Source organism: Myotis daubentonii, chromosome 7, assembly GCF_963259705.1.
Source record: "Myotis daubentonii chromosome 7, mMyoDau2.1, whole genome shotgun sequence".
Classification (NCBI taxonomy): domain Eukaryota; kingdom Metazoa; phylum Chordata; class Mammalia; order Chiroptera; family Vespertilionidae; genus Myotis; species Myotis daubentonii.
Window position 1 is genome coordinate 16334027 of NC_081846.1, and position 20790 is coordinate 16354816.

The window sequence follows — 20790 nt, forward strand, 5'->3', positions numbered from 1 at the left end:
GGGGGAGAGAGATTGAAACATCAATGATCAGAATCATTGATCAGGTGCCTCCTGCACACCCCTGCTGGGGATCAATCCCATAACCCAGGCATGAGCCCTGACTTGAGAATCCAACTGTGACCTCCTGGTTCATAGTCAGACACTCAACCACTGAGACACACCAGCTGGGCAGTACTTAAATTTTTTTAAGTATATTGATTTCATATTATGATTGATTACTTGTTTGGCAGACAAACTTTCAAAGAATGTAATATATTTTAAATATTTTTCTATTGAACATTTACTATATGTGTGGTTCCCACTGAGTTATATAATTTTTACATATATAAGCAAATATGTATATTCCTCCACCACAGACACTTTTCTTTTAAGTCTAAAGGTTATCATACTATCCATATCTTCTGTACTTCTTTATCTTAATATATTTTGCACATAATTTCATATCCGGAGCATGAGGACATGTCTCATTTAAAATATAATACTTTCATTTCAAATATAAAATAAAAGTAGATAAATAAAAATTATAAGAAACTTTCCTGAACTCATTACACAGCATTTTAACAATAACTCACAGCCAGTCTTTTTCTTTTTTAAATTTTTATTGTTGAAAGTATCAATATGTCCCCTTTTGCCCACATTGACCTCTCCCACCCCACCCTAGGCCTTCACCACCCTATTGTCTGTGTCCATGGGTTATGTATATATGTATACAAATTCATTGGTTGATCTCTTCCCACCCACTCACCCTCCCCTGCCTTCCCTCTGAGGTTTGACAGTCTGTTTGCTACTTTTATGTCTCTGGATCTATTTTTGTTCATCAGTTTATGTTGCTCATTAGATTCCACATATGAGTGAGATCACTTGATACTTATCTTTTTCTGACTGGCTTATTTTGCTTAGCATAATGCTCTCCAGGTCCATCCATGCTGTTGCAGATGGTAAGAGTTCTTTCTTTTTTATAGCTGCAAAGCATTCCATTATGTAGATGTTCCACATTTAATCAACTCACCTGCTGATGGGCACTTAGGCTGTTTCCAAATCTTAGCTATTGTAAATTGCACTGCTATGAACATAGGGCTGCATATATTCTTTCTGATTGGTGTTTCTGATTTCTTAGAATATATTCTTATAAGTGGGATCACTGAGTCAAATGAGAGTTCAATTTTTAATTTTTTGAGGAAACACCATACACAAAAATAAACTCAAAATGGATAAAAGACTTAAATGTAAGACGTGAAACCATAAAAATCTTAGAAAAAACCATAGGCAGCAAAATCTCAGACATCTCTTGTAGCAATGTGTTTACCAATACATCTCCTAGGTCAATGGAAACTAAGGAGAAAATAAATAAATGGGACTACATCAAAATAAAAAGCTTCTTCACAGCAAAAGAAACCATCAACAAAATAACAAGAGAGCCCACTGCATGGAGAACATATTTGCCAATGATACATCTGATAAGATTAACCAATTTCCAAAATTTATAGGGAACTTATACAACTTAACAAAAGGAAGAGAAACAATCCAATTAAAAAATGGGCAAAGGACCTAAATAGACACTTCTCCAAAGTGGACATATAGAAGGCCAAAAGACACATGAAAAAGTGTTCAAAGTCATTGATCATCTGAGAGATGCACATCAAAACAACAATGAGGTACCAACTCACACCTTTCAGGTTGGCTATCATCAACAAATCAACAAACGACAGGGGTGGCGAGGATGTGGAGAAAAGGGAACCCTTGTACACTGCTGGTGGGAATACAGGCTGGTGCAGTCTTTTGCATTTATATCCTCACCTACTTTCTTTCATTTCTATATTGTTTTAATGCAAATCCCAGGAACTTTATTATTGGAAAATTAATGACAAAATGTTCTGTCAATCCTTAGTTTTATTATCCCAACTAGGGGCCCGGTGCACAAAATTTGTGCATGGGGGTGTGTCTCCCTCAGCCCAACCTGCACCCTCTCCAATCTGGGACCCCTCGAGGGATGTCAGACTGCCCGTTTGGGATTGGGTCTAAACGGGCAGTCGGACATCCCTCTCACACTCCAGGACTGCTGGCTCCCAACTGCTTGCCTGCCTGCCTGATTGCCCCTAACCACTCCCCTGCCAGCCTGATCAATATGTAACTGCTCCCATGCTGGCCTAATTGCCCCTAACTGCCCTCCCCTGCAGGCCTGGTTACCCCAACTGCCCTCTCCTGCTGACCCGGTCACCCCTAACTGCCCTCCCTTGCCAGCCCAGTCATCCCTAACTGTCCTCCCCTGCCAGCCCGGTTGCTCCTAACTGTCCTCCCCTGAAGGCCTGGTCACCCGCAACTGCCCTCCCCTGCAGGCCTGGTGGCCCCCAACTGCCCTCCCCTGCAGGCCTAATCGCCCTCAACTGCCCTCCCTTTCAGGCCTGGTCCCTCCCAACTGCCCTCCCCTGCTGGTCTGATTGCCCACATCTACCCTCCCCTGCCGGCCATCTTGTAGTGGCCATCTTTGACCACATGGGGGTGGCCATCTTGTGTGTTGGAGTGATGGTCAATTTGCATATTACTCTTTTATTAGATAGGACTAGAGGCCAGGTGCACAAAAATTTGTGCACTCAGGGGGTCTCTCAGCCCGGCCTGTGCCTTCTCGCAGCCTGGGACCCCTCGGGTGATGTACACCTGCTGACTTAGGCCCCCTCCCTGGGGGAATGGGCCTAAGGAGGCAGTCAGACATCCCTCTGGCAGCCCAGGAGCCCTCAGGGGATGTCCACTTGCCATCGGGGAGCAGGCCTAAGCTGAAGTTGGACATCCTTAGCACTGCTGAGGAGGCGGGAGAGGCTCCCACCACCACCGCTGTGCTGGCAGCCATCAGCCTGGCTTGTGGCTGAGCAGAACTTCCTGTGTGGGAGCACACTGACCACCAGGAGGCAGCTCCTGCATTGAGCATCTGCCCCCTGGTGGTCAGTATGTCATAGTGACCAATCATTCCCAGTCGTCCTGTTATTAGGGTCAATTTGCATATTACCCTTTTATTATATAGGATAGAGGCCTGGTGCATGGGTGGGGACCAGCTGGTTTGCCCTGAAGGGTGTCCCGGATCATGGTGGGTGTCCCGCTGGGGTGCCTGGCCAGCCTGGGTGAGGGGCTGATGGCTGTTTTCAGGCTAGCCACACCCCCTTCAGGGTTGGGTCCCCACTGGGGTGCCTGGTCAGCCTGGGTGAAGGGCTGATAGCTGTTTGCAGGCTGGCCAAGTCCCCCAATGGTGACCCTCACCCCATGGGGGTGTGGCCAGCCTGGGTGAGGGGCTAAGGGCTGTTTTCAGGCTGGCCATGCCCGTCGGCTGGAAGCAGGTATCTGGGATTTATTTATCTTCTATAATTGAAACTTTGTAGCCTTGAGCAGAGCTCAGGGCCCACAGGGCAGGCGGGAAGCTTGGCTTCTTCCATTGCCGGGAGCAACCCAAGCCTCCTGCTCACTCCAGCTCCGTGGCCGCCACCATCTTAGTTGAGTTAATTTGCATATTCACTCCTGGTTGGCTTGTGAGTGTGGCTTGTGGGCGTGGCTTGTGGGTGTAGCAGAGGTACAGTAAATTTGCATGTTTCTCTTTTATTAGATTAGATAATGGTTCTTATATATCTGACTCATTATATTGGGTGCTAATGTTAATTTTGTAACTTTAGCATTGTTTCTACACCTGTTAGTTGGATTCTACTATAAGGAAAAGATTTGCTTCACCTCACTATGTGAGTTTATTTATATCAGCATAGATTTATAGATACATGTATTACATCAAACTGAGGTACAATTTACATATATAAATGTATCTATTGTATGGGTGCCATTTAATGAATTTTGAAAAATATAAATACCCCTGCAAACAACACTACCATTAAATTAAGAAACTGCCTGGTGCCAGTGCAGTAGGTCCTCCCGCCCCACCCCAAACCTAGGCAAACACCAACTTCCTGTCTGTAGGTAGAGATGAGAGTTCCCTTTTGTTTTGTGTCAGGCATATTTCAGGCAGCCTAATGTTTTTGAAATTCATCCATTTTGTTGGCTCTTTTTTGTTAATTTTTATTACATTTCATATGAATAGACACTCAAAAATCCTATTGAACAGTGCTGCTTTTTACTCATTCATTTTTGCTATTTATTATTTCCTTCCTTGTGGTTTCCCTAGGTTTACTTTATTGTTTCTTAGCTTTTAATTGTGAATTTAATTCATTTAATTAATTTTTCTATTTTAATTATTATGAGTTTTGGTTTATGAATTTTCATGATTACTGCTTTCAGTGGAGCCCAGAGGTTATGCTACATAGAATTTCTCAAGAGTAATGATAAGAAAGTGTTTATCATTTTGGTTTGTGCTTTGCCTTTTATACAAGAGTTGTTCAATATGCTTTCTTAAATTTCTATATAGGAAGGCCTTTACAATTTGTGTTATTCATTTCTAGTTTTATTTTTTTTTGAACAGAGTATTATTTATAATATTTCTAGTTCATTTTTTGTGCACTTAATTTGTTCTTATATGGAAGGTAGTACATTAAAATCTCAGTACTTACATTGTAGGCATTTGAGCTTAAATGAAATGTTTCATTGTGGCTTCCATAGTTTTAATTATTAACAGTGGCTACTATGTTATCTGACTTACAGTCACAACTGTTTCAACTTTATTGTGAATTGTGATTTTTTGCATTACAAACTGTCTTTTTTATTCAGGTAATATGAAGTTGGTTAAGTTCTCTATCGTCTAGTTTTACTGAAAACATGGCATTTGTGTCATTTTATTTGTTCATTTTATTAGTTGTATAATTTTGAAAGATGCATGAAAAGATTTAGATTTGGGCATCAACCATTACTGTGTCTACCTGGAAGTACTTTTACTATATATTTTATTGGGTATGATTATGAGGCTGGTGGTGTCATTTTTATTCAAATTTATTTTTAATTGATTGCTATTATATTAACAGACAATCAATATTTATTGAGTATATCTCAAATATCAAATTCTGTATTGTGCTTTGTGTTAGAAATGTGAAGAGACTGTAATATGATTAGCATTCTAAGGAATTTGTATTCTAGTGAAGACATAAAAAGTAAATTTCATATAATTTCACAATTGCTCTTGTATTATCACTTTCCATGCTCTATTTAAGGGGAATCTACACTAATAAAAGACAAACATGCAAATCGACTGTACATTCGCTATGCATTAAGCCACGCCCACCAGCCAATCAGAGTGACTATATGCAAATTGGCCCAACCAATATGGCAGCCGGCAGTCACGAGCTGGAGCAAGCAGGAGGCTTGGTTGCTCCAATGATGGAGGAAGCCAAGCTTCCTGCTTGCCGCGGCGGGCTCTGAGCTCCACTCAAAGCAATAAAGTTTCAATTATAGAAGCTAAATAAACCCCAGATACCTGCTTTCAGCCGGCTGTGGCTACGGAGCTGGAGCGAGCAGGAGGCTTCCCTCCCACCCACCCTGGCCGGCTCTGAGCTCCTCTCAAGTCTAAAAAGTTTCAATTATAGAAGGTAAATAAGTCCCAGAATAAAAAAGAAAAAGAAAAAAAGGAGAGGCTGGGAGCTTCCATCACCAGGGGGGCTTGGCCAGCCTGAAAACCGCCCTCAGCCCCTCACCCAGACTGGCCAGGCACCCCAGTGGGGACCCCCCACCCTAAAGGAGATGTGGCCAGCCTGTAAACAGCCATCAGCCCCTCACCCAGGCTGGCCAAACCTCCATGGGGTGAGGGTCCCCACTGCGGGGGGGCTTAACCAGCCTGCAAACAGCCATCAGCCCCTCACCAAGGATGGCCAGGCACCCCAGTAGAGACCCCCACCCTGAAGGGGGTGTGACCAGCCTGCAAACAGCCATCAGCCTCTCACCCAGGCTAGCCAGGCACCCCAGTGGGACCCCCACCCTGATCCGGGACACCCTTCAGGGCAAACCAGCTGGCCCCCACCCATGCACCAGGCCTCTATTCTATATAATAAAAGGGTAATATGCAAACTGACCCTAATAGCAGAACGACTGGGAGTGACTGGTCACTATGACACACACTGACCACCAGGGAGCTGACACTCAATTCAGGAGCTGCCCACTGGTGGTCAGTGCGCTCCCACAGGGGGAGCTCTGCTCAGCCACAAGCCAGGCTGATGGCTGCCAGTACAGTGGTGGTGGTGGGAGCCTCTCCCGCCTCCTCACCAGTGCTAAGGATGTCCGACTGCAGCTTAGGCCTGCTCCCCGCTGGCAAGTAGACATCCCCTGAGGGCTTCCGGGCTGGCAGAGGGATGTCTGACTGGAAGCTTGGGCCTGATTCCCCAGGGAGCGGGCCTAAGCTAGCAGGTGGACATCCTCTGAGGGGTCTCAGACTGCTAGAGGGCATAGGTCGGGCTGAGGGACCCCCCCAAGTGCACAAATTTTTGTGCACCAGGCCTCTAGTGTATGTATATGACTCATCACCATATTCTTAAGAAATATCTTCTGTTGGCAAATGGGAAACTCAAAAAGCTCTTCACCATCTTATAAAATTGTTGGGTAGCAGGTGTAGCCAGTTTTTGGTTTCAACCACAAAAAAACAAAAAGTACCAGGGAAGGAAGGAGTGGTTACTTTGGTACTATAATGGATTGATCATCTATAGACAAACAATGAGATAAATAAGATTGAATCACGTAAAAATCAATGGAAAAAAACCCATATACAAGTCATTTAAAAACAAGGCAAGATTTGTGGTACGTACTATAATAATGCTATATTTGAGACATGGGCAAAAAGATATAGGCAGTGAAATGTTAGGTGTTTGGGGGCCATCTGGAGTTTTAGAAGCGGGAATTTTCAGAAGCCTTGGAAAATTTGTACTTGGGGAAATGTTCATTTCTTTGCATATTGAAACTGATTTAAGTAAACAGTCATGTCAGTTTCCCTGTGAGGGTAGATTTTCATTTCCAGAGTGAAACGGGGAATTCGGGGAGAGGTATAAGCAGGATTCAGAAAGGGCCTATAGAGCTGACTTCACTAGCCAACCTCTCAGTGTTTCTGAGCTAGAAAGTTGGCAGGACTTGTGACTAGATTGGATCCTGTAATTATTGTACTTGTGAAATAACTAAATGAGCTTTTCTTTGCCTTTGTAAAAGGGATGCGGGTACGGAGAAACCTACAAGCTATAACTTATGTGTATGTCAACTCAAGATTTATTTCTAGGTAAAAAAATAAATAGCTGGTTTGCCAGCAACACTTTTAACTGTTGAATCTGTTATGATTCTGGATTTAATTAGTTGTTTGTTGCTTATTTAAAACAGATTGATGATGTTGATTTGAAACAGTTCGTGATCATAACAGAATTGCTTATATAGGCTGTTTCTTGATACTTTTCTTCTTAGACTATGTTCTGCCTGTCAGAGCACTGTGTGTTTGCCTAATTCAAACAAGCCCACTCCAATCCCATTGCATGTGTAAGGTAATCTTGCTCAATTAGTTTGCATAATTTTACAACAGGATTCATATTTATTTTCTGTATTAGTTTTCATAAACTGAATCAGAGCTCATAGTTTTATGTCTAAGCATCCGAGAGGTGTAGCACTCTATTCCCATTAGTTAAGGAAGGCTGTACGATATGAAATGAATTTTAAGGATTGTTTGATCAAGAAATTGCAAGCTAGTGGTGAGAGTAATTATATCCAGGTTTCCATCACCTACCCATCTCACTATTGCACACAGCTTTGAATGTTAAATAAATTGTTATTCATATTTTAAAATGATACAAAATTTGGATTTCAGGCTTTCTTGAAAATTCAGGGTGTCTGGCCATGCTTGGAGAGGTTACCATATGGCAAATCTCAACTAGAGTGCAGAACTCTGTCCCCTTCACATGGGCCACATTCTCTAGCTTAACAGTCCCTACCTTCTGTGTTGTTTTTTTTATACTTGCCCACCTCACTGCCTGGTCATTGTAGGCATTTGAGCTTAAATGAAAGCATATCTGGCCCACATTTCCATCCAGGTCAGGAAAAGTTTTAAGAAATCACATTGCTGTTGCTCAGTGGTTTGCGCATTGGGCTGTACATCAAAGGATTGTGGGTTCAATTCCAGGTCAAGGGCATGTGTCTGAATTGCTGGTTTGATCCCACATGTGGGAGGCAACCAATTGGTGTGTGTGTCTCTTTCCCCTTGATTTTCTCTCTCTCTCTCTGTCTCTCTCCCACTCTCTCTAAAAATCAATGAAAAAAATATCGTTGGGTGAGGATTAACAAAAAATAAATAAATTTAAGAGTGACCATATATGTTCATATCTGGGAAATACTAGAAAGTGATAAAGAAATGAGACTCCCAAAAGCATGCATCTAACATTAGTCACTGTCCTGAAAACTACTCTTTAATGTATGAGAAAGATTCTTCATTTTATTTCAGAAATATTTAGTATGTGTATACAGGTAGGACAAAAGAAGGTTTACAGTTATTCATATAGAAAAGGATAGAATAATAATTATACAAGAGTAAACTCATGTACTCACAGCTGTAAAACTACTTTTGCTCCACTTTGTATATATATATATATATATATATATATATATATATATATATATATATATACACACACATACAGTAAGCATTAGAGAAATAATAGAATTTCAGAATGGGTGGAAAACAATCACTAATTTATTTATGTTTATTTTGAATTTAGATATACATTAGCTACATATTCTGATACGTTGTAGTTTACATCTTTATCCCATAAACTGGCAATTATGTGTTTGGCAATGTATAATTACTTTTTTAGTCAGGAAGATATGGATTACATATCTATTTATCTTCACTTGGTAGAGATAAAGGTCTTACTAGCGACTTAACATGCCCAGTTATTTTTCATTGTCGTTGTTGTTGGAATTTAATTATGTAATATCTTGATGGAATTCTGGTCAAGAAAAGGTACTGACTACAATGTAGTTTCCCAGAGATTTAAGACAGAGTCAAAGGTCCGTGATGGGTTTTTCCCCACAAATTTATAAGTGTAGCAAGGGAAGAAGATTTATGAGCTTAAACTTTCAAGTGAGGACATTTTCTTTTCTATTCTTCTTCAAAGTTTAATGTACAGATCATAGGTGAGAAAAGCAGGTTGGGAGAAAAAACTGTACCACAAGAACCTGATCTTTTTAAAAATTATAACTTTCCTTCTTTTCCTCTACTATTTTTCACAAGAGCAAAAAGTATTGTAAACCAAGTCCTGATCTTCAGCAGTGCTGCATGGAACACTAATCTTACAATTCTTCTGCGGTCTTCATGCAACTTCTCTAGCTTCTGCCTCCAACTGCCTATCACATCAGGTATACTAGTAACTTTAGAGACTATGTTTTTGTTAGTTTCTACTTACTAAGATATTATCAGTAAATTTTATTTTTGTAGTTATTGCAATGTTAACGAAAATCCAATATTTTTAGACACTATTTTTGTATTTTTCTTGAAACATTTTTCAACAAACATTTATTGAGTATTTACAGGTATTCTGCTTGGAGCTAGAGTTAAGTGATTATGAGTCTAGATATTTTTTTTCTGGATCATGGTTAAAATCCCAGGGCTACAGAATTCCTTAATATAAGAACTTTGACAACTTACTTAAGTTGTTTGAATCTTGTTGACTTTATTTGTACAATAAGGAGAATAGAAACTATCTCAAAACAAGACAACCGTACCCTCTAGTATTCAGGTTTCTCTTGAGAATTGATGGAGAATTCACTCAATTTTTATGATTCAAGTTACGCCTCTGTTGACTTGATCTGAAACTTCCACATATACAGATGAAGTAAGAATTTGCCCGTCTACCTTACATCCAGCATTACCATGGTCGTAGGTATCTGTGAGTCAGACTATTCTGATTATTGCTTTGACTCTGTCCATTATGGTAACTATGGCCACCTTGACCCTTGACCCCTGCCACCACATGATCCAAAGATTCCTATTGCACTTAGGTTTCTGATTTGGTGGCGGCAATTCCCACTGTAATTTCTGACCTACAGAAAGGAGCACTCTTTGAGAATGCTGGAGCTCCCCCCAGAAAATTTATTGCTTACAATCCTGGTGAAAAATGTGTCCTCTGGACCCTTCCAGGATGGGTGACTAGGACGTAAGTGATAAATGCACTCTAACATTCAAATCTCCCGGAGCTTCTGGATCCCTTCCTCTAGTGTATTCACGGCAGTGTTGACATTTTGTCTTATTTATTATAGGCTACCTTTTGGTTCACGCTTCAGCCAATCAATCAAACTGCAACATTAAATTCAGAATACCTGCATAGTAGGGCCCTGTCAATAAATTTCACACTGTTAATATCCATTTTCACCCCCCACCCGATTTATGTCTGTATAAATTAGAAAAAGTACGTAGTTCTTTTTTAGAGTGTAGCTCACCTCCTCAGGAATCACAATTTGCATATAACCTTTTTAGGCCTGCTGGGACATGAGTCTACTTTAGGTTTAGAAGCAAAGTGGGGTGGTGGGGGAGGGTCCTGAGGTGAACTTGAGTGTCTTTCAAGGCAGTGTCTCAGGGAGACCCTCTCAGTTTCCTCAGGCAAATAAGGGTTAGTGACCTCAGACGGGTGTTGAGTGGCTGCTTCTACCAGCAAAGAAGTCTCAACAGAATTTAAGGTTTCAGTGTCCTCAGGATCTTCCTTTATGTCCCTGTTCTAATTTTCAGGGTCTCATCATTTCTTCCCATCTATGCCCTCATGTAAACAGCAGACACCCTGTGAGATGGGGACTTCGATTCGTGTTGCAATTCTTCTACAGAATGAGATTTGGGTCTGGATCATCAGGATCTCAGTCCTGCAGCTGCAGGAGCTAAGGGTTCCTTTCAGGATGGACAGAAAATGCAGGTCATTCCTGAAGTGCTTCAGCTGAGAATGGGAATACCTGAGCTGAGTCTTTCCTCTTCTCCATTTGCCCAGCACAATTAGGCAACTGACCAATTTCATTATGCTCACTAGTTTGGCAAAAATTTTCTAAGGTATCAAATACATGGTCACCAAGAACCTTGTACCTTATAAGTATTTGATTAGCAGTGGTGATAGCTTCTATATCTCTATTGCCATGTCACACTATGAACTATCAGCACTCCCTTTGCAACTAGAAATAAAGCCAGTAGTGCTTTTAACTCTAATCAGAGCAGAACCAATTCCAGAAACCCCAGAACCAGTTCAGAAAACTCACCATTCAGATTCTGTTTCTATAGAATTACTCTCAGTACCAAAATCTGTGTTAATCAGGGTTTTTCAGAGAAACAGAAGCAATAGGAGGTATATATATCAATATCTATCTTTCTATTATCTATCTATCTATCTATCTATCTATCTATCTATCTATCTATCTATCTATCATCTATCATCATCATCTATCTATCATCTATCTACTCATATCTATCATCTATCTATCTATCTATCTATCTATCTATCTATCTATCTATCTATATCATCTGTCTATCATCTATCTATTGAGAGATTTTATGGAATTGGTTCACACAGTTGTGGGGGCTAGTAAGTCTGAGATTTACCATTCAGGCCAGCAGGCTGGAAATTTTGACAAGAGTTGAGATTGTAGTCTTGTGTCCAAAAGTAATATAGGGGCACAATTCTCTTCACCGGACCTCAGTCTTTTAAAACATCTAACTGACTGGATGAGATTCACCCACATTCTGAAGGGAAATCTGCTTTATTCAAAGTCTATTGATTTAAAAGGTAATCACATCTTAAAAAACACATCTAGATTGGTGTTTAACCAAATAACTTGGCATGATAGCCTAGCCAAATTGACACATAAATTTTGCCATCTCAGCATTGTGACAATAATGTGAACATAATATAATCTATCGAAAGGCTTGGTTTAGCCCATAGTAAGCATTCATCCAAAGTTACTATTTTTTTAAAATATATTTTATTGATTTTTTACAGAGAGGAAGGGAGAGGGATAGAGAGTTAGAAACATCGATGAGAGAGAAACATCGATGAGCTGCCTCCTGCACATCTCCTATTGGGTATGTGCCAGCAAACAAGGTACATGCCCTTGACTGGAATCAAACCTGGGACCCTTGAGTCTGCAGGCCAATGCTCTATCCACTGAGCCAAACCGGCCAGGGCCAAAGTTACTATTATTAATTACTCTTCATTAAATAAATGCTAAGTGCTGTGTTCGGTTTTCACATGTGTTTTCTCACTTAATACTTACCACACACTGTGAAGTATGTACCACTATTCCTATTTTACTGATTAGCTCAGAAACTGGCACAAGGGAGTTACAATCATTAATACAAAACTGCTCAACTTGTCGTGAGGTAGTGAATGCAGTCAATATGTTATATTTTTGCACCCAAATTCTCCATTTTTTCTCCAGTAATCAAAGCACTGTCAATTTTATTGTTGGACTGCTGTTAACTGACTTCCAGTTCCAAGGTTGGACATTGTCATCGAATTATCTAGTTATGCATATCCCTGGCTTCAGTGATTGGCTTAGGGTGGGCAGAGGATTCAGTCAGAGGTAGAGTGACAGGGAGAAATATATTCTTTTTGCTGGGCCTGCCCAGAGAGTCAGAGGAGGGCTGAGGGATATTGGTTGAGGCCTTTGCACCTGGAGAGGCCATGCTGCCTGAGAGTGAGCACCACAAGGGAAGAGACATAACTGACAGGTAGAACATGAGAAGGTCCTGACAATATTTCCTAACCTTTCATGACAGCACAGTTCTCAGGGACCTCAATAATGTCGTAAGCCATTAAATCAATAAGCTTTTTTTAAAAACTTGGCTTGTGGTGTTTATGTCTTAAATAATGCTGGCATTAAAGTCTCCTTTCCCTTCACTGCCAGGGCACTTGCTCTCTGGCATCACAAAATAAGAGAGGGCATTGGGTACAGGAGGAGAAGTGTGCCCTGGAAGTGCTGTCTATAGAGAATGTCAACGATAATCACAGAGATGAGAGCTGAGTCTACTTACTTTTCATTATCCCAGGAGTCGGGAATTCTTAATAATGTCAGTGATAAAATACTCCTTCCTAAAAAATATTTTGTTGGTCTATGTTTCAAATAATTCTTCTAATTACTTTTGAGTTTTAATACTATGTATGTAAATACAGTTGACTCAAGAAGTGCAGTCTCAGATACGCATTCTCATTTTAAGAATAAACTGAAGAGGTTTTTAATAGATTCAGAATCAGCTGGGCCTGATTTTAAACTGTTCTCTCCAGTCACTCTACTGTTTTAATGTGAAACACAAATCTCCAGAATGACAGAATGACAGATTTGAAGTAACTCAAGTTCTTTTTTTTACAATCACTGTGCTTTCATAATTTATTTCAAATCTCCTACTTAAATGGAGGAATATGTGATATCACGTGGGTTGAAGACAAGAACAGTGAGTGCTCTATGCAAATGGAAACATTTCTGACCCTTTACAAATATACCAGGAGTTCTCCAAATTAACTTCCATTAAAACATGGCAATTATTAAAGAATTTATTACCACAAAACAGCTAATGTGAATCTTATTACTGGATAGAATTTTGTCATATAGAGAAGGGGCAGGCCTTGGGTGTCAATTATTCTAAATATAGCACTTCCGTATGGATCACCATTTGGGCATTCTCACATACTATTTTATCTTGAAATAGATTTTTCAACCCTAAGGACAGGAAGAAGGCTTGCATTTATCTTTATCCCTTTGGCGATCTTATACAAGAGGTCCTCGTAAGTAGTTGTTTTGGGTGAGTGTGTGTATGAGACTGATGATGGGGGTGTATGGTGACAGCACTAATATTTAATGAGTCCCAATGATATCAAGGGTGCTTTGCAAGTTAAAGATAAAACTTAGCCCTGATTGGTTTGAGCACTAGGTCATAGACTGCTGAGATAGACAGATGGGTTTGGCTGCCAGCCTATGCTATGTAACCATCTTCCGGTGCGCTCACTTGCCCTTACTGCAGGAGGGGCCCACGTAGCCAGGTTTATATCACATGGATTCAGAATCCAAGCTGAGAATAACAGGTTCTCTTTCTCTAAAGAACTGACATTTTCTTAAGAGAAGCAGAATCTGAATAAGCTTGGAGACTTAAATGTTTAGTTAATTGAGAATTCAACATTAGCATCATGGCAATGCAAAACCAATCATTACCAAATGTTTGAAGGAGCAAAAGTTATTCTCTGTTAGAGATAGTTGGAAGACTAAAGAATGGATCAGGTTTATTGCAGAGTTGAAGAGAGAGAGAGGAGAACAGAATAGGATATTTCGGTTCCTATGCCAGCTGTATTGCTCCTGGCAGGTGGGGTCAGTAAAAATTCCTTTTTATTTAATTCAATGTGATTGGGTTTCAGACCTTTGCTCAGGTCACTTCCTTGCCTTTCCCCTGAACCATTTCATGTAGATTTTATTTATCTTTTTAAAAAAGAACATACGTTTTAGGAGCCTTAGATCCGTGCCTTTGGGTCAAATCCCCCTAGTATTAACTACAACAATCAAGGCTTAACTACAACAAGACTGCGCACAAAGACCACTAGGGGGTGCACCAAGAAAGCATAAAAAATGCGGAGACAAAGAAACAGGACAAAACCGTCAATGGAGGATATTGAGTTCAGAACCACACTTTTAAAGTCTCTCAAGAACTGTCTAGAAGCTGCCGATAAAGTTATTGAGATCCTCAAGAAATCTAATGAGACCCTCGATGTTGTGATAAAGAACCAACTAGAAATTAAGCATACATGGACTGAAATAACGAACATTATACAGACTCCCAACAGCGGACCAGAGGAGCGCAAGAATCAAGGCAAAGATTTGAAATGCAAAGAAGCAAAAAGCACCCAACCAGAAAAGCAAAATGAAAAAAGAATCCGAAAATACGAAGATAGTGTAAGGAGCCTCTGGGACAGCTTCAAGCGTACCAGCATCAGAATTACAGGGGTGCCAGAAGATGAGAGAGAGCAAGATATTGAAAACCTATTTGAAGAAATAATGACAGAAAACTTCCCCCACCTGGTGAAAGAAATAGACCTACTGGTCCAGGAAGCGCAGAGAACCCCAAACAAAAGGAATCCAAAGAGGGCCACACCAAGACACATCATAATTAAAATGCCAAGAGCAAAAGACAAAGAGAGAATCTTAAAAGCAGCAAGAGAAAGAAACTCAGTTACCTACAAGGGAATACCCATACGACTGTCAGCTGATTTCTCAACAGAAACTTTGCAGGCCAGAAGGGAGTGGCAAGAAATATTCAAAGTGATGAATGCCAAGAACCTACAACCAAGATTACTTTATCCAGCAAAGCTATCATTCAGAATTGAAGGTCAGATAAAGAGCTTCACAGATAAGGAAAAGCTAAAGGAGTTCATCACCACCAAACCAGTATTATATGAAATGCTGAAAGGTATCCTTTAAGAAGAGGAAGAAGAAGAAAAAGGTAAAGATACAAATTATGAACAACAAATATGCATCTATCAACAAGTGAATCTAAGAATCAAGTGAATAAATAATCTGATGAACAGAATGAACTGGTGATTATAATAGAATCAGGGACATAGAAAGGGAATGGACTCACTATTCTTGGTGGGGAAAGGGGTGTGGGAGATGTGGGAAGAGACTGGACAAAAATTGTGCACCTAGGGATGAGGACAGCGGGGGGGGGCGGGGGGGGGCGGGTAAGGGCAGAGGGTGGGGTGGGAACTGGGTGGAGGGGAGCTATGGGGGGGGGAAAGAGGAACAAATGTAATAATCTGAACAATAAAGATTTACTAAAAAAAAAAAAAAAGAAAATAAAAAGAACTCTGCATGTAGATGAACCTAAAAAAGATTTCAGAATAAAACTAAATATTTGCTTAAAATCTTACTTGTCCTGTGACTATAATCATTTCTTCATACTGACTATATCATAGTTCTTAAATATTTTAGGTAGAGATTCTCTTTCAAACTCTAGTGAAATCTATGACCACTCTTTTCAGAAAAATTCATATTATATACACACGCATTCACGCACACAGGTACCAACACACAAAACTCTGCATATAATTTCAGGGGTCTTACAAATTCTAGGAAATCTAATAAACTGTGTAGGTCAGGTTAGAAATCTCAATTTTTAAAGTATAACTACATTTCTGTAAAGGTGTTGATATTAATATATTAATAATTCATCATGGGAGCTTTCTATTAAATATTTTGTAGATTAAAGAAATCTTCCTTAAACATAAAGATTTTTATAAGTTTTTTTTCATTTATAATTCTGAATTTTAAGGCATATAACTTCTTTAATACCAATATTATAGAACTCTAAGCGGGTGTGAGATTTAAATTGTTTATACTAACCTAATTATAAGGCTGCCTCACCATATGTCTGGTCCAGAGAATGTTGTTATATCAACCTTTCATATGAGAAAAGAAATCCACTTATTGAGGAGGGTTTTTAAATTTAATACTAAATAATTAAAATCCATCCTCACATAGACATCTTAAATTAAGATTGTTTACATGCTCTTTAATTAGATGCAATTAAGAAGCTCTCTCAAAGCGTTTCTGCCCAGAGGGAGCATTGGCTGCTTTGACAGAATGACTCTTAACATGAGAAGTTGCCTCGGTTTGTAGTTTCCCTTGGAAGACACGATAGGTGCACTTTTGTTTTTGCCACAGGAGGAAACAGATGCTGAGAATTTTCATTAGGCAAAGACAGATGAAATGGTCTGCCTGACAGTCCTGGACAGTAAGAGGTCTTCTCTGCGCTGCTGTTCTTTCAAAACTCTTTTCTCATAGTGATACCTAAGCCAGATCTTGTCATTGCTTTGCTCAAACCCTTTCAATGTCTTCCCACCTCACCGAGTGTAAACCCATAGTACCTACCATTATCACTGCACGGGAACTTCATTTCTTTAATATGAATTATTCCTTAATTCAAGCTATCTTTGTCCCGTCCAATTGTTACAAATACCAAGGCATACTGCACATCTTCACTGTTAATCATTAAGTCCTTAATATCAGGTTGACGTCAGGTTTTGGTCAGCATCAAACTGTTTTAAGACTAAAGCCTCAGTTTCCTGAAACTAAAGATAACATCTGGACCTCAGTTGTGTTTCATTTGCAGGCCTGTGAAAGCAAAATGACCCAATGAACACACCTGCATGAAACTAGACAGAAAGACACCATGGCTGACATCAGGACCTGACACAATGATCAGCTACTCCCTACCCTGGCCCCAGCCAACCAACAGAGCCCACAACCCCAACTCCATGACTCACCATGATTAATAATTTTCCTGTACATAAACTCCCTCTGTCATTGGAGAGCCAGGTTTTAGAGAGCTAGCTCACCTTTTTCTCCAGGCTTAGTAGCATTTCCTTAAATTAGCCTTTGCTTTCTTTGCTGCAAACTCCTTTTCATATTTTAATGGGCTTTGATGCATGCAGGCAAATAAACAGACCTCCTTCAGTTCGGTATCACCGTGCTGGCCAGGCCCTAGTGCTGTGTGGGATCATGCTCCTCCATCCCCAACTTACACCACTTTTTGTTGTTCTATCTCCTAATCCTTTTTCTCTGGTTCTGGCTTACTTGGTTCAAGACACATGTCTGTGTGAAATGGTCCCTGAATATTCACCTGGGTTCCTTCATCTCTGTTCATTATTTGCTCACATGCCAGCCTTCAGTGGGGTCCCTTCCCTGTTACCTTCCTTATCCCTTCTAGATCTTCTCCTCTTTAAGCCTGCATTCTGTATGCCACTTCCCTACTTTATTTTTTGCCATAATAATGATTACCATTTGACATATTCCATATTTTATTTGTCTCTAGTCAGTTTATCTTTTTTTTTTGTTTCTTGTAAGGTATAAATTCTAAGAAGGCAAAGGTTGTGACTAGTTTGCCTCAATGTCCCAGCTCCTAAAAGATGATCCAAAGTAGATGCTCAGTGGATTTAATGCAAGAATGAATTAGTGCACAGATGAATGAATGGAAAGGGCATAATGGGATTTTCTGATTAAATTAATTACAGTTTTTTAGTTTGTTAAATTTTTACTTTTTATTTATTTATTTATTTTTATTTCTTTTTTTAAAATATATTTTATTGATTTTTTACAGAGAGGAATGGAGAGAGATAGTTAGAAACATCGATGAAAGAGAAACATTGATCAGCTGCCTCCTGCACATCCCCCACTGGGGAAGTGCCCGCAACCCAGGTACATACCCTTGACCGGAATCGAACCTGGGACCTTTCAGTCTGCAGGCCGACGCTCTATCCACTGAGCCAAACCGGTTTCGGCAAATTTTTACTTTTTAAATGATATATCTAATTTCTTGGGAGCTTGATCTGGTCTGTGACTATTTAACTGCAAAGGAAACCTACTTCCCTCAAATACAATGGTGAATTTACTATTGTTTTAGTTCATTGTGGCGGAATTGCCTTGGGGTAAAGTAGAAACTTCAGGATTTTGTTTCAATAGTTTCTATAAACAATTATTTACATTTAAACGATAAGATCATTCAATATGGCCCCACTGTTTACAACAGTGTGAATTAAATTCAGGAAAAAACCAATACATTTGAAGAAGCAGCGATTAGAAATCATAAGACAAAAATATCAAGTTTGAGAATGACCTTGGCAAAGAAAATGGGCCTTAGACAAGTCTTACTCCTTTTTTGATCTGATTAGTAATCATTAAAAGCTCTAACTGAAAGTGGATGAACTAGAAAATAAAAGTAAGTAAACTTTTATTCATGTTTAGCAAAATCTCAAGAGACTTGGTTATGGAAGGGCTGCAATATGTTCTGATTTCTGGATAATGAGTTCTTACATCAGAGAAGAGAAGCTCTACTTTGCTGGTAGGAATTGTTCTGTGTTGGAACAATGTAAGAGGCAAAGGATGCACAAGTTTTCAAAAACAGACCTTTTTGCTATAAAAATAACTCTCGGGCTAATCCTTTTCTAACTACAGTGTGCAATGAATGCTGGGAGAAACTCCAGAGGGATTCAGAGCTCTAAATTTGAACCATAGTTTGTTGTGTATAAAACATCTGCATCTCTTGCTCAGGGTCCAAATCACCAGGCACCTAGAATTGGGTCATAGTCATAGACATTCTTTGGGTTATAATGATTCTGTTCTTATACCCCAAAACTTAGAACATGAGGTCTGAAAAATACAAGGGAAGTACTGCTATATGTTATTAGACATATGAGACATCAGCCACGCTTCTGGCAGCTACTGTCAGTGGGTCGGATTGGGTCATTCTGCAGTTTTGGTAAGGGACTAAGTTCACCTACAGTCAAATGTATGTCTCAAGAGTGGCAATTTCAGCAATGAATTTTCCTTGAAAAGATAGGGAATTGAGCAGTCACTACCTGGGCAACCCTGGCAACTGCAGGGTAAGTTAAATGACCTTGTGGAATTTAATGTAAAATCAAATGAGAAGAGAGATTTGCTTAGTTTGACTTTGCAATATATTTAATTTCTCTGTTCAGTTTTACACTCCAGGGATTTGTGAAGCTATATCACCATCATAATCTGTTGGTGATTATTCACATAAATGAGTTTATAGATCCTGCAAGGACAAGCATTATATTTGTTTTCTACAAGCAAATATTATCAAAATTACTGGCATATAAAAGAATTGAGATCAGTGGTTAAACTGGCGAGACATTAAAATAAATTCTCTTTCCACCTTGTAAAATACAAATGGCAGATTATTAGGTCATTTAAGTAAAGGGAATGTTCTGATTTGTCAACACATCTCATGATTCAGAATATTTAGGAATAAACACATGATGTTCCAAATTTTAAATGAATGTGAAAGAAAAATAATTCTTTCACTAATGTCAGTTTTTTTGTTTGTTTATGTGCTTTTGGTGGGGGCTGGAATATTCAGTCTGTTTGAATCTATTTTTCCAGAGTAGTGGTATGTTTCATTTGAATATTTAGCTTGTGGTTTTAGCTATTCCTTCAAGCTTATATCACACTAGCTGCCCTCCTGTCATAGGTAATCATTATTGTTAATACTCATTTTGGAATATACATCACTGAAGGCAACAAAGTTTCAATTATAGAAGGTAAATAAATCTCAGAATAAAAAAAAAGAATAAAAGGAGAAGCTGGGAGCTTCCGTCACTGGGGGGCTTGGCCAACCTGAAACAGCCCTCAGCCCCTCACCCAGGCTGGCCAGGCACCGCAGTGGGGACCCCCACCCTGAAGGGAGTGTGACCAGCCTGCAAACAGCCATCAGCCTCTCACCCAGGCTGGCCAGGCACCCCAGCGGGACCCCCACCCTGATCCAGGACACCCTTCAGGGCAAACTAGCCGGCCCCCACCTATGCACCAGGCCTCTATCCTATATAATAAAAGGGTAATATGCAAATTGACCCTAGCAGCAGAATGACTGGGAATGACTGGTCACTATGACACACACTGACCACCAGGAGGCAGATGCTCAATGCTGGAGCTGCCCCCTGGTGGTCAGTGTACTCCCACAGGGGGAGCTCTGCTCAGCCACAAGCCAGGCTGATAGCTGCCAGTACAATGGTGGTGGTGGGAGCCTCTCCCGCCTCCTCAGCAGCACTAAGGATGTCAGACTGCAGCTTAGGCCTGCTCTCCACTGGCAAATGGACATACCCCGAGGGCTCCCGGGCTGCCAGAGGGCTGTCTGATTGCCAGCTTAGGCCCAATCCCCCAGGGAGTGGGCCTAAACCAGCAGGTGGTCATCCCCCGAGGGGTCCCAGACTGTGAGAGGGCACAGGCAGGGCTGAGGGAACCCGCCCCCACCCCCCCGGCCCAGTGCACAAATTTTTGTACTCCGGGCCTCTAGTAGTTTTATAAAATTAGATGTTACCA